Source organism: Puma concolor, chromosome B1 (assembly GCF_028749965.1).
Source record: "Puma concolor isolate L17-30 chromosome B1, mPumCon1.1.hap2, whole genome shotgun sequence".
NCBI lineage: Eukaryota > Metazoa > Chordata > Mammalia > Carnivora > Felidae > Puma > Puma concolor.
The window spans coordinates 92,261,064-92,274,519 of record NC_141670.1 but is presented as its reverse complement, the minus strand read 5'-3'; positions in this window follow the sequence as shown (position 1 = coordinate 92,274,519).

The window sequence follows — 13,456 nt, the reverse complement described above, 5'->3', positions numbered from 1 at the left end:
ATTGTATCTGATTCTGTGACAATTGCTAGGATTGTGACAGGCCCAACTTCTTTTCCTCTTTTGTACTTTCTGCTCCATTATATTTATTACCTGCTTTGATCCCCCCATGTAGCTGTCCAGGTAAGTGTCTTCATCTCAGACACAATTTCTGCAACAAGAGAATCGTACCAGTTAGACTCCATTGGGTTAGTAGATGGATGGGGGACAGGGTAAACACAAAGAAGCTCCATGTTTGTGTGGAATCCAAACTGTGTTCTCCAATTTCCCGATAATAGGCACTCTTGTACATTTGAGTGTTACTGTGCTTTCGTATGGTGCATTAAAAATGTTGGAACTGTATTTTGTTGTTGTTTGGCACTGGTATTCATTTCCGGTAAGAAACCTAACCGAGAAGGGGAACTGATTCTGCACCCGTTTTGAAGAATATTGAGTTTATACATCTGAATCCCAACTTTCTTTTCTCCTCCTCTATCCAAAAAAAACAAAAAAACAAAAAAACAAAAAAAAAAAACAAGTTTTAGAACATAATATTCATTAGTTGAATAAGGAATATAACATCAAGGGAGTGATTTTTGTATTTTTTATTCTTAAAAGTTTAGAAGCGTGTTCTGAAGATGCACTTTGATGTGTTGGCGTGCAGGAGGGGATGAGAGGAAGGTACTATTCAATATATGCTATATAATATTCGAACATGAATCTTCATTTTCAAACTTTTCCCTTGGGTTCACTTATGTCTAAAGAGGAAAAAAGGCAAGCCAGAAACTAGGATAATCTTACAATTTTAACTGCAAATATTTACATAATCTTATCTATCTATGCTAGTTTAAAATGTAGACAGTCTTCTAAAACACCAAAGAGCTATTGGTTTTGTTCCTTTTATGCTAGATAACTTTCTAAAATATAAGAGCTGAAACTAGCAAACAAGTTGTGTAGGATGGGTATAGCTGTTTCAGATAGCATGCTTTTCAGATTAATTGGAGTCTGGAGACGATATCCTCAGACTCTTCTAGAAAGAAGGAAAGGCTCACGATATCATACAATTTAATCAAACAATTGGCCTGTCGCTAGCAAATCACATAGGATGAAATGCCATGGATTCCTAGGTGCTAACTTTATCCTTCGTTTTACCAGATTTCTCTCTATATTTTCTTTCACCTGAAATTTCTTTATACTGTAATGTTACTTTAAAGATATTTTATGCTTTTCATAAACCACATCATATCTATTGTGGAACGACATGAAGCATAGTTGTTAAAATGTGTTTCTGTCCAGTTTTAAAGACTTCAGCTTGCTCTTCGATGAGCTTTTTATGCTTTATATAACCAAACTAGTACTTCAAAATTCAATCAACTTTACTTTGCAAAACTGTCTCAGTACTTAATGTTGAAACATTTTTTCTAGAATTGATTATTTTATAGGTGCCTACATTTGATATATTTAGCAGTATAGATGGAGTTTTGGAGAGGTGTACAAAATATTTATTTTAATATGTATATAGTGCCAGTCTGTAACCTGAGTGATAGTATACTTATTTTCAATTTTAAAGTGATTTTCTTGATTTTTTTCTCTTAAGATTTTATTTGACAATATTTTCACAGAAAAAATAACAGAATAAAATAGATTAATTTAAATATCACCAAAATACGCTTGCTTCTGTGTAAGATGAGTTTTTTGCAAAGCAATCCACACAAAATGAGATGCAGATAAATGTCCTTGTTGCAATATAGGTGATAGGGAATTAGAGTAGATAAGAGAAGCCAGAGAACGTTGTTTTATAAGAAGTTTGTTATAATTTTTTTTTTTTGTTCCTGGAAGTTTCTAAACTCAAGTTTCAGAAACATAACTCTCTTGGTTTTTCATTTATCTTCCATAGACATACTTTAATATGTGTTTTTTCAAGATGCCCCAGAATGAAGTAGATCAACATTTAAGCCACTCTTGCTACAGATTTAATACAAATTCAATTTCATGTTTGACCTTTATTTTTATGACTGAAGTATTTGTCTCCATACAACCTTTCACCTTTGAGTAACTGGTTTTAAAGTCTTTAAAATGCATTAAATATCTAACTTGGAGCCAAACTACTTTCAAAAATTTAGAATTGCCAAAGTACTATTATTACTGAGTCATTAATGTTTTCAGAAATCTCCATAATGTAAAAATTGTGAAAAAAATATCATCATTAAGTATTGCTCTTCGAATAATTTTACAGAAATGCAGTAATAATTCTTTGGAGAAGGGCTCCCACGGGGTTGAGGCTCAGACCTCTGAAGATACGGTGCTATCCTATTCCGTTAGGTGGTAATTTTTTCTAAGTGCGAATCTGATACCGTTTCTTTATTTGTCTGTTTCTTTATTTGTCAGTATACTGTTGATTGCTTCCCCCTCTCACTTTTTTAATTTTGGCACACTTGTTATTCTGTTTTCTTTTAACGGTTATCTTTATTGGTTTATCCGAACATATCTTACATCCATGAAACACTGAGAAGACATGATGAGGCTGATTCTAGCAGTAACAAAATATGTTCGGTGCGGGGACAACCCTAAGAGGAATGGCAAATGCTATTCGTGCTTTCATTTTCTGAGAGGCTTGTATCAGCAAAACCTAACAGAAAGTCAGTGCTCCAGCATAGCCCCACAAATAGAAAAAAAAAAAATGTTAAATAACTGACCCAGACCATCCTCCTGCTGTTCAGTATCCACATGCACCCTTGCGAGCATCTTCATACTTCATCCACTAACTACTTAGTCTGATAAGATGCAATGATCCTTTGAATAAGGGTCCTCTCACCTTCAAAAGTTATAAAGGTATCCGTCTCTGCCTGATGTTAATTCAGTCACGATCCTAATGGGCCTCTACCAGACAATTGAATGAGTGCCACCAGCTTTCCCATTGAACCCATACGAAAGTTTAACAGCTTAGCGAAACTGTGGTGAACCAGTTTACACACAGATCCATGTCCAATAACAATTTATCTACCTATCTATGCATTCACCCTATTTTCCCTTACTCTCTCCCTCCATTGCTCATTCACTCTTTAATTTTCTCACTATCTGGCTTTTTCTATATGAAAATCTTAAGTAATTTAGAAGTTGATGAAAAAAAAATTGAGGGGGAAGAAAAAACAAATATAGTCCATATCAGCTAAATTAAAAAAAAAAAAAAAGTTTACAAAGTGTATAGATTTTGTTTGTTAGGAAAATTAGACCCAGTGTCAGGAATTAACAATAAATTTATTGACATTTTTGCTATCTTGTAGGTATTTGCCTTTTACCATTATTTCTTTCTTTCTTTCTTTCTTTTTGGGACAGAGAGAGACAGAGCATGAATGGGGGAGGAGCAGAGAGAGAGGGAGACACAGAATCGGAAACAGGCTCCAGGCTCCGAGCCATCAGCCCAGAGCCTGACGCGGGCCTCGAACTCGGGGACCGCGAGATCGTGACCTGGCTGAAGTTGGACGCTTAACCGACTGCGCCACCCAGGCGCCCCTAAAACAGGAAACATTTTATAAATGATCCCACAGTCTAAGGTTCCACTTCTTTGGAGTTGAGCCATTGAACTTTTAAGAAAATTAGCTAACATAGTGTATATAAAGAATGATTCCAATTCAAACCAGCAGAGTCATTACATATAATCACTCCACTCTTAAAAGGTCATATTGAAGTCATAGAAAATATGTAAAGGAGAAATAAGTAAATAAAATAAGAAAACCATGAGGCATAGAAAAATAAGAACAGACGAAAAAGCTTGGAAAAACTCCCAGGAGAAAGCAGATGGCAGTTGGTCCAATTACATTAATTAGTTTTTATAATGAATAATGTTTATATAATCATACTACTATAAATGCTACTTATCAATGTTTAATTCTTAGAGGTACCGCATAGAAAAATCCTGAAAACCTGAATTATAGCTCCAGAAGAGAATATAAATGTGACCCAAATTAAAAAATAAAATAAAATAAGAATAATAAAACTAACACACATAGAGAGACAAAAGGAATATTAATTAGCCAAATGACCTCCCATTTTATATTTGGAGGTTCGATGTGTTCTAGCATTTACATAAATCAAACAGGAATGTAAATGAATTATATTTAAACTAATAAAGGTAACCATTAAAAGAAACAAGAATGCCAAAGTATGCCAAAATAATAAAGTGAGAGGAAGAAGCAGTCAATAATATATGGATAAATAAAAGGAGAACTGAAGTAACATACTTGCACTTATAACAATTACTACTCAGTAGCAAGTGTTTAACCTAGAACAATTTGTCACCTATTCCTTGTCTTTTTGACCTTGACATATTTGACAGACACAGCAAATTTGTAGGCAGAATACCTCTCAATTTGGGTTTGATTGGTGTATCCTCATATTCAGATTCAGGCAGGATTTCGAACGAATGATAGCACACCATTATTTCAGGAAGCATATGCTATCAGATTTGTACAATATTAGTTTGTTGCAATATTGGTGATATTAATTTTAATCACATATGTAGGGTGGTTTCTGTCAGGTTTCTCTGTTGCCAAGTTGCCCTTTCTGTGCTGTAATTAATTAATAATTTGTTGGGGATACTTTGGTAGTTTCCACTGTGGATTAGATAATATTGTATTGATTTCAAATTTCTGGACTTTTATCATCTATTATATCTATATATGAGAATGTGCTTGTTCTTATAAAATACATGTGCCATTGAGAAGTAAAGGAGTATAGTATTCCCAACGTAATCCCAAATAGTTAAGAAAAAATAAAATGTGCACATATAAATACATACATAGAGACGGAGATGAAATTAATGCTTTAAAGTGTGAGAATTAGTGAATCTGAGTGAAAGGTATCTGGAAGCTCCTCATACTATTGCATTTCTTTGTAAGTTTGAAAATAATACAAAATAAAATAAAATGTTATTAAAGTAAAAGGAAATTGTTTGAAGTTTGGCCCATGCATTGAGGATGGGGACAGGGAAATGAACTCTGCATTGTCTCTTATTATATGCATTAATTCTTGAAAGTAGGCAAAACAATTTAATAATAAAAATTTACTTTGGGGAGCCTGGATGGTTCAGTCAGTTAAGCGTCCAACTTTGGTTCAGGTCATGATCTCACAGCTCATGAATTCATGCCCTGTGTCAGGCTCTGTGCTCACAGCTTGGAGACTGGAGCCTGCTTTGGATACTGTGTCTCCCTCTCTCTCTCTCTCTCTCTGCCTTTCCCCCACTCGTGCTTTGTCTCTTTCTCTCTCTCAAAAATCAATACACATTAAAATTTTTTTGAAACAAAATTTATGTACTTAGCACAATCCATGGCACATAGTGAAGACTGAATGAGTGGTCTGTGAATAGTGTGGTTATTATTCAAGAAGGAACAAGAGAAAACAGTTGTTCTCCATTGTTGCTAAAAGGAGACTTTGAGGATACGATTTATGAAGTAATTGATGATCGATTGTCTTGGATACAACTGTGACCCTCAGTCTGCCGGATCTACTGCAATCCTTTGAGCTACCATTATGGCACAGGTGACATGGAAGACATGAAGACACGAGGACTTGCATGTCGTAATGACCTATTCATGGTCTGAAAGAGATGCCAGAAAAGATCCCATCCCTTGACAATGTGGCGATAGTCCAAAATCAATTCTTCTGGTTTCCTTGAAGAAACTGATAATGATATGCCCATGTTCTTTCACATTCACTTCTTTGAAGTGTGTGCCTAGTGAATGAAACTTGGAAAACTTAGCACTTTCTACATGGAAAAATGTTCATTTTCTTATTTCAAACAAAGGGTATTGAAAATTCATATTTAATAAAGATAAATATGCAGAGGGGATTAGCATAAAAGCAGGTTTGCCATGCTTAAAGCCCATGTCTGCTTTAGAGTAAATCAAGCAAGGTAATATTGGTGGGATAAAATTAAGACACAAATGAAACTTGGTATTCATTTGGAATTCGTTATCATTTGTGTTGCGGAATGTAAAAGGGAACAAAGTAACACAAATAAAATAACAAAAAAGGAAAATATATCTAAAAAGAACAGAAAATGTGTAAAAATTAAGTAATAGCTCTTCATATGTGGGCACAGTATAAGTAAATAAATTTTACTGCCTTCAGAAATATCTAATAATTATACACTGTGTAGATGTTTTTCACTTCAAAGTGTGATCTGAGAGGCTTTTCCCTCATCCACCCAGCGTTCACAGCGTAGTAAGAACTATTTTAGGAATGTCCTCAGGGCTACAGCATTTAACCATTTGTAGCTTTTGAGTGTTGTTTGAAGTTTGTAAATAGTGCCATGTACAGAAAGCTAAATTTAGTGACTACAGTGTGAATAAGAGAGAATCAAAATAGATAATATGATTAGAGATAACAAACGTTATGAAATATGCAATGTTATGCAAGGTTGAAATTCTTGCTTAACTTATCAAAAGGGAACTAAAAAGGGGAAGCGCTAATTGGTTTTTAATGGAAGTACTTTGGAACAAAGGCATTTTATTGGAAGTCACTGCACTGAATTAAAGTGCTCAATGCAATATACAGTATAAGCCAGCAGATGTTTGAACAAACTACTTTTGACATTTTGCGGCCATCCCATTAATTCATTTACATATTCGACAGCCATAAATTACATACCTGCACACACCAGACCCTGTACTAACGGTGATTAAGTTTTATCCATTGCTTTTGATTCTGTGTCAGACACTGTTTGGGGGAGCCTATTTCTTCATATACGTGGAAACTGAGATTTAGTTAAGTCACTTACCCAAAGTCCCACAGCTAGAAGTGGTAAAAAACAGATCTGAACCTATGTAATTTGATTCCAGAGTTAACTACATATAAACAGTTTACTAAACTTCCTGGGATATGATATATTCCCCCCACACCACCCCCCAAAAAAACTACTGTGACAAAGAATAGAATTATAAATAGGCAATCCTGAAATGAACATGATCTGTATTAGTGTGCAAATGTGAACATTTTTTTTTTTCCAGAAGCAAAGGGAAGAAACAAATAGTTTAAGGGACAGAATAATGTAGGAGTAAAGGGTACTCGTGGAGTCATATATGAATCAATCCTGTATCTATTGCTTACTTATTGAGAAATTTAGGGCGAGTTACTTAACATTCCTAAGACTCAACTCCATTATTTCTAGAGTGAGAAATTTAATAATAATTCCTACCAAACAGAAATGTTTTGGAGATTAAGTAAGACAATGCATGAGGCTAAAGCAGTATTGGGTACTAATGGATATTAGGCTATTCTGGGGGTTTCAAGACAATATCCCTCCTCTCCTCCTGAGTTCTGAACCAACTGAAAGAGGCAAAGAAAGACGGAGAAGAAAGTGACAGTTCTGTTAGTAATAAATCTGCTATTGGAGAATATTGGGAGCCAGTGAATTCCTAATACTGAATTCCACAAAGAAACAGTCTTTACCATATGTGTCACCGACAGGACAGCGTATCTTCAGCTCTTCCTACTTGAGGAGTCTCCTTATAAAGTAGCAGGAAGGAACATTCCAGGATGCTTACTTCCTATGGACAGGTAGCTCACAACGAAAGGAGAAAATGCTCCAAGTATGCATGGTTTATCTGTACTAAGTGAACTGTTCAGTTAAGCTAGTCACCTCCCCTCTGAGAATGAATGAGGGAATGAAGAAGGGCTAGAAATGTAACTCTCAGGTTGATCAGTTAACATGGAAATTAGAGGCGACACGAGTAGAAATGTTAAAGTTACAATTATTCCCATTATTAATGCAAGAAAACTCCGGGGAAAAATCATGGAATCACAGAAAATAAATGGAGTTTAGGTGAGTGCTGAAAAAGGATCAGATTTTAATGGGTATGAAAAGAGAGAGAGAGAGAAAATAAAAAAGATACTGTGCTAAAGAACAACACATGCCGAGGCACTCAACAGTAAGGATTTGGTCTACTTCAGAATGGTCAGAAATTTAAAGTGGGAAATGGGAAAAAGTTGGCAATGTGAAAAGAAATAATAGATAATGTAGAAGAGGAAGAGAGGGGGCTGATGTTGAAGGAAACTTAATGCCATTTCAATAGGTTTGGGCATTACCATGCATAAAAAGGGAATTAATCAAAATCTTTAAAAGAAAAAAATTGTTTACTTTTTGTTGTTATTGTTGTTGTTGTTTTTAATAATTCCTAGAGCACTGTAAGATGAAAGAAAGGTAGCATAGGCTGTTTTAACATTCCACATGAAAGATGATAGTAACTCTGGGATTAAGTAAGATTTAGCACAATTTTTATTTTTTTTTAATTTTTTTAATTTTTATTTTTTTTTTAACATTTATTTATTTCTGAGACAGAGAGAGAGAGACATAGCATGAACGGGGGAGGGGCAGAGAGAGAGGGAGACACAGAATCAGAAGCAGGCTCCAGGCTCTGAGCCATCAGCCCAGAGCCCGACGCGGGGCTCGAACTCACGGACCGCGAGATCGTGACCTGGCTGAAGTCGGACGCTTAACCGACTGCGCCACCCAGGCGCCCCATTAAAAAAATAATATAGTATTTGAAATTTGATTGGATTGAGATGAAAAAGAGAGAGCTAAAGAGAAAGAGAGAAATAGTTCAATTATTGTTCCCTGGTTTATTGCTCCAAATATGAAAAATATCAAGAATAGGGAAGAAAAATCAAGAATAGAAAGAAATATAGTGAAAATTAGCATAGTAGGTTTGAAATAACAAGACTTTAAGAATTACAAAAATGAGTTTAAATCCAAGTGCTATCCCTTATTATCTGTGTAATCTTGAGTTAATTACTCAAATTCTCTGATTCACAGTCTTAATATCTATATTGTAGATAACCAGTCAGAATATTTTAAAGGATTAGAAACATTATTAGTTCAGGACTCCCTGTTTGGGTCCTTTGGCATCTTGGCATGATTGAAATAACTTAAGAGATTATTAAAAACTAAAACATCTGCCAGGACTCTAAAGAAGTAAGAATACAACTTTCATGGGGCGCCTGGGTGGCACAGTCGGTTAAGTGTCCGACTTCAGCCAGGTCACGATCTCGCGGTCCTTGAGTTCGAGCCCCGCGTCAGGCTCTGGGCTGATGGCTCAGAGCCTGGAGCCTGTTTCCGATTCTGTGTCTCCCTCTCTCTCTGCCCCTCCCCCGTTCATGCTCTGTCTCTCTCTGTCCCAAAAATAAATAAACGTTGAAAAAAAAAGTAAAAAAAAAAAAAAGAATACAACTTTCACTTTTCACCTAGTTGAAATGCGGATACAGCTTGGACATACTTACAGAAGGTAAAAATAGTAATTATTTCTGAAATGTAGGAATTTTATAACTATCTCCTACTTTCACTTCCATTTTATTCCATTACTATAACAAATAGAGACATTATGGGTTGGATATCAGGGATCTTTCTCCCAAGAAATTGACTCATGATGAGCCTACTGATGGGAAAAGGAATATATTTTTAGTAAGATATGCTCTTATTTTATGTTCTGTCAAGAACATAAAAAAAGGAGTTGATTTTTAAGTCTATTAATCAGTCTAGCAGAAGTATTTTTTTTTTTTAATCTTCTGAAATTAAGATGTCTATAGGTGAGTCTCCATAGTTTATTTTGATTGGACAACACGGCTTTAGATTGAGCACTACACATTTCTTTGAAAATCAAATAATGTGTGCATAATTTATGCTACCCTCCATAGAAAATATCAAAAGTAAATTTATTTTTATTTTTTTTTTTTTAAATTTTTTTTCAACGTTTATTTATTTTTGGGACAGAGAGAGACAGAGCATGAACAGGGGAGGGGCAGAGAGAGAGGGAGACACAGAATCGGAAACAGGCTCCAGGCTCTGAGCCATCAGCCCAGAGCCTGACGCGGGGCTCGAACTCCCGGACCGCGAGATCGTGACCTGGCTGAAGTCGGACGCTTAACCGACTGCGCCACCCAGGCGCCCCTCAAAAGTAAATTTAAAAAAAAAAAGCTTTATGGGCAGTAGTCATGGTATTCACCTTAGTTGAACTAACCTTCCCACAGATAACAATTATAGAATGTATGGAAAAAAAAGTTTTAAAAAATTATTTGAAAGCACTGGAGAATGATGACAAGATAGCACTAGAATTTTTTATTCTTGAAGGATAGGAAGTGTAAAGCTAATATTTTGAATTTACAGCTCTCTGCTATAGGACACTCCCCACTCTGCACACAATTCAGACAGCACAAAAGCAGGGGCTTATTGGATGAGGTTCAGAATACAGATTTTCAGAGCTGGAAGATCAGATGGAAAGATCCCTTTAAAAGAGGGATCTGCATTTAAAATTTTCCCTAATACTGGGAAGCCCACTAAACATACATCGGGAAGACCCCAGTGGGTCTTGAATAAAACCATCAATAGAAAGCTCAAAGAACTGAGTAAAGAATCAATTTATTGCCAACAAGGGTGGAGGGAAAAGTTCATAGGTTAATTCTAAAAGAGGTCTTCTTACAACAGCAGACACAGACAATACATAAATGAATGTGCATGGCTAGAGTCCAGTAATTATTCACAAAAAAATAAGCAGTAGTCCAGATTTCAGTATAGTTTGCTGATTTCTGATGTAAGTTATCATCTGAAAGAATTTTCAGGCCAAAAACAAGCCAAAATGAAAGAAATTGAACAAAGTCAAACAATAGAAGATAATTCAATGAAACCAAAAGCTGGTTCTTTGAAAAGAATTTTAAAAATAAAATAACTCTAGTTAGAATGATAAAGAAATACAGAGGCAAAATACAAAACATTGGTATCCAGAATAAAAAAGATTACATTACTACAAACCCTATAGAAACTACAGGGAGATAAGCAAATAGAGTGAACCACTCTGTGCCCTGTAAATTTTACAACTTAGATAAAAAGTGTGTGACATGGAGTGGTGTCCTGTAAGCTAAATGAGTGATCAGCTAGGTCAAGTGCTGAAAGATTGCCGTTGAATTTAGAAATGCGGAGGGTACTGTGAACATGCCCAAGTCCATTGTCATACTGGGTGCAATTTCTGATTGGAGTAGATTCAAGAGAGAATGAAAGGAAAAGAATCAGAAGGAAAAAAATGTGTACTGCTTTTTCAGGTTGTTGTATAAAGGTAACATGTAAATAATCTTGTTTTATGGGATCGAGTATAGCGGCATATCTGTAGTATCCCAAGATAAAACATGGATCGAGTGCAACCCCAATGCAATCCATTCATATCATAGGAAAAAATTGCATTTAACCCAACTTCAAGAACCTGTTGTGTGAGTTTCTACCCTAGTCCAACTTGGTCTGTGTCCTCGTTCAGTTAATCTCTATTCGCTGCATCAACCAGTGGTCCCTTACTCTCTGACTTCATGAAATTGAGTTTAGCCAAATGAAAGGGAGGTAAGGGTGAGAAGAGGGAAAGATATTAAGTTATTTATTTTCCTAGCTCAGCATCCCCTTCCAGGCCTTAAGTTAGCAAAAACATCCTGGAGATGATAAGGGCTTTCCACTGTAGGCTTCTCCACCTTTCTTGCATTCTTTTAACCCTGTCTAAACCTTTACAAATAATCCCTTTATTAAAATATTCTAAGTTACTTTGTGTCTTTTTTTTTTTTTTTATTACAGGGGGAGCCTTAACTAATACAATCTCACTATTTATCCTTGATAATTTTTACATGATTTGGTTAGGCATTTAAAATGTTTTTCTTACTGTAATGTTCAAATATGGAAAGGTAATTTACATTACTTTTTTATATGCTAAAATTATGTAAAGGATTTCAAATATTATATTTTCTCACAAAACATTATTTGCCAAGAAAATGTTCTTAGCAAGATATATATGGGTAATTTTAATAAATAAAGCATTCAAAATTAAAAACTTTCTAGGAATTGTGCTAATTAGGAGAATACAAAGAGTGAATTTCAACTATATGTCTATGTGAGTTTTAACTTTAGCAATAGTTTCTTTGTAACACTATAAAATAATTTTATGTATAATGACGATTTTTTAAATACTATTTTGGATTTTGCTTCTTTTAGAACTGTTGTAAGAGCTGTTTACAGGCCACATAAAAATTCATCTCATTCCTCAAAACTGAGTTTTTAAATGGCTAAGCTATTGCCAACCATGAATATCCGTGTTTTTCACCAGATGTAATTTTTAATTACATTTGGCTCTTTCCAAGTAGCAAAAGCATCCTCAAAAAAAAAAAAAAAGAGTTGTCACCAATGATAATATATGGAAAATTTGCCTTAGGTTTATTTACAAAACATAATAGCTTCATAATTAAAATATTCAGAGGCTGAATATAGATATCACGGAGGAAATCCCAGCTCTGTCACTTAGCAAGCAGATGACCTTGATCAAGGTATGTATCCTTTCTGTGACTTGGTCTCTCCTATAAAATGTGGACAATAGTAGGCTTTTTGTAAAAATTGAATGAATTTTTATTGATACAACACTTTGAACACCAGCTAGACCATTCCAAATACTAAATAAATGTTAGCTGAAGGGATTTAAACATGAGTGTTTCTAAAGAGTATAGAGGGGCGCCTGGGTGGCGCAGTCGGTTAAGCGTCCGACTTCAGCCAGGTCACGATCTCGCGGTGCGTGAGTTCGAGCCCCGCGTCAGGCTCTGGGCTGATGGCTCAGAGCCTGGAGCCTGTTTCCGATTCTGTGTCTCCCTCTCTCTCTGCCCCTCCCCCGTTCATGCTCTGTCTCTCTCTGTCCCAAAAATAAATAAACGTTGAAAAAAAAAAATTAAAAAAAAAAAAAAAAAAAAAAAATAAAGAGTATAGAAATGACAGTTATAGTACAACCAAATATAGCAACAGAATATACACTTTTGCGGGGGAAACTATTCATTTTGAAATATGTATTCTGTTATTATTATTATTATTATTATTATTATTATTATTAATTATTATTGTTATTATCATATAACTTTAGCAAAAACATATGAATTTTTTTTTTAGTGTGGTAGATACTTTTGGGGATTTTCCTTGTCAAAACATATTATTCCTAGCTTTAAATAAATCTAAATAACATAAAAAACAAAATAAGCACAAAGAAGTTTTATCTCTATACTTATATGCCATCTATGTATTATTTACATTTATATATGCTATCTACTATTGGTTGTTAAAGCAAATACCTTATTTGTCTGTATAATATATTAATACCATACATTATTAAAAAAAGTAATATTTGAAAATCTCTTGTACCCAGTGTTAGGGAAAAGCAGAATATGTAAGATTTGTGTTGAATATTAAATGCAAACATACACACACACACACACACACACACACACACACACACACAAACGACACCTGGATGGTTCAGTGATTTAAGCATCGAACTCTTGATTTTGGCTTAGGTCATGATCTCATGGTTCATGAGTTCAAGCCCCATGTTGGGCTCTGAACTGAAGGTGCAGAGCCAGCTTGGGATTCTCTCTCTCTTCCTGTCTCTCTGCCCCTGCCCTGCTCACTCTCTCTCTTTCT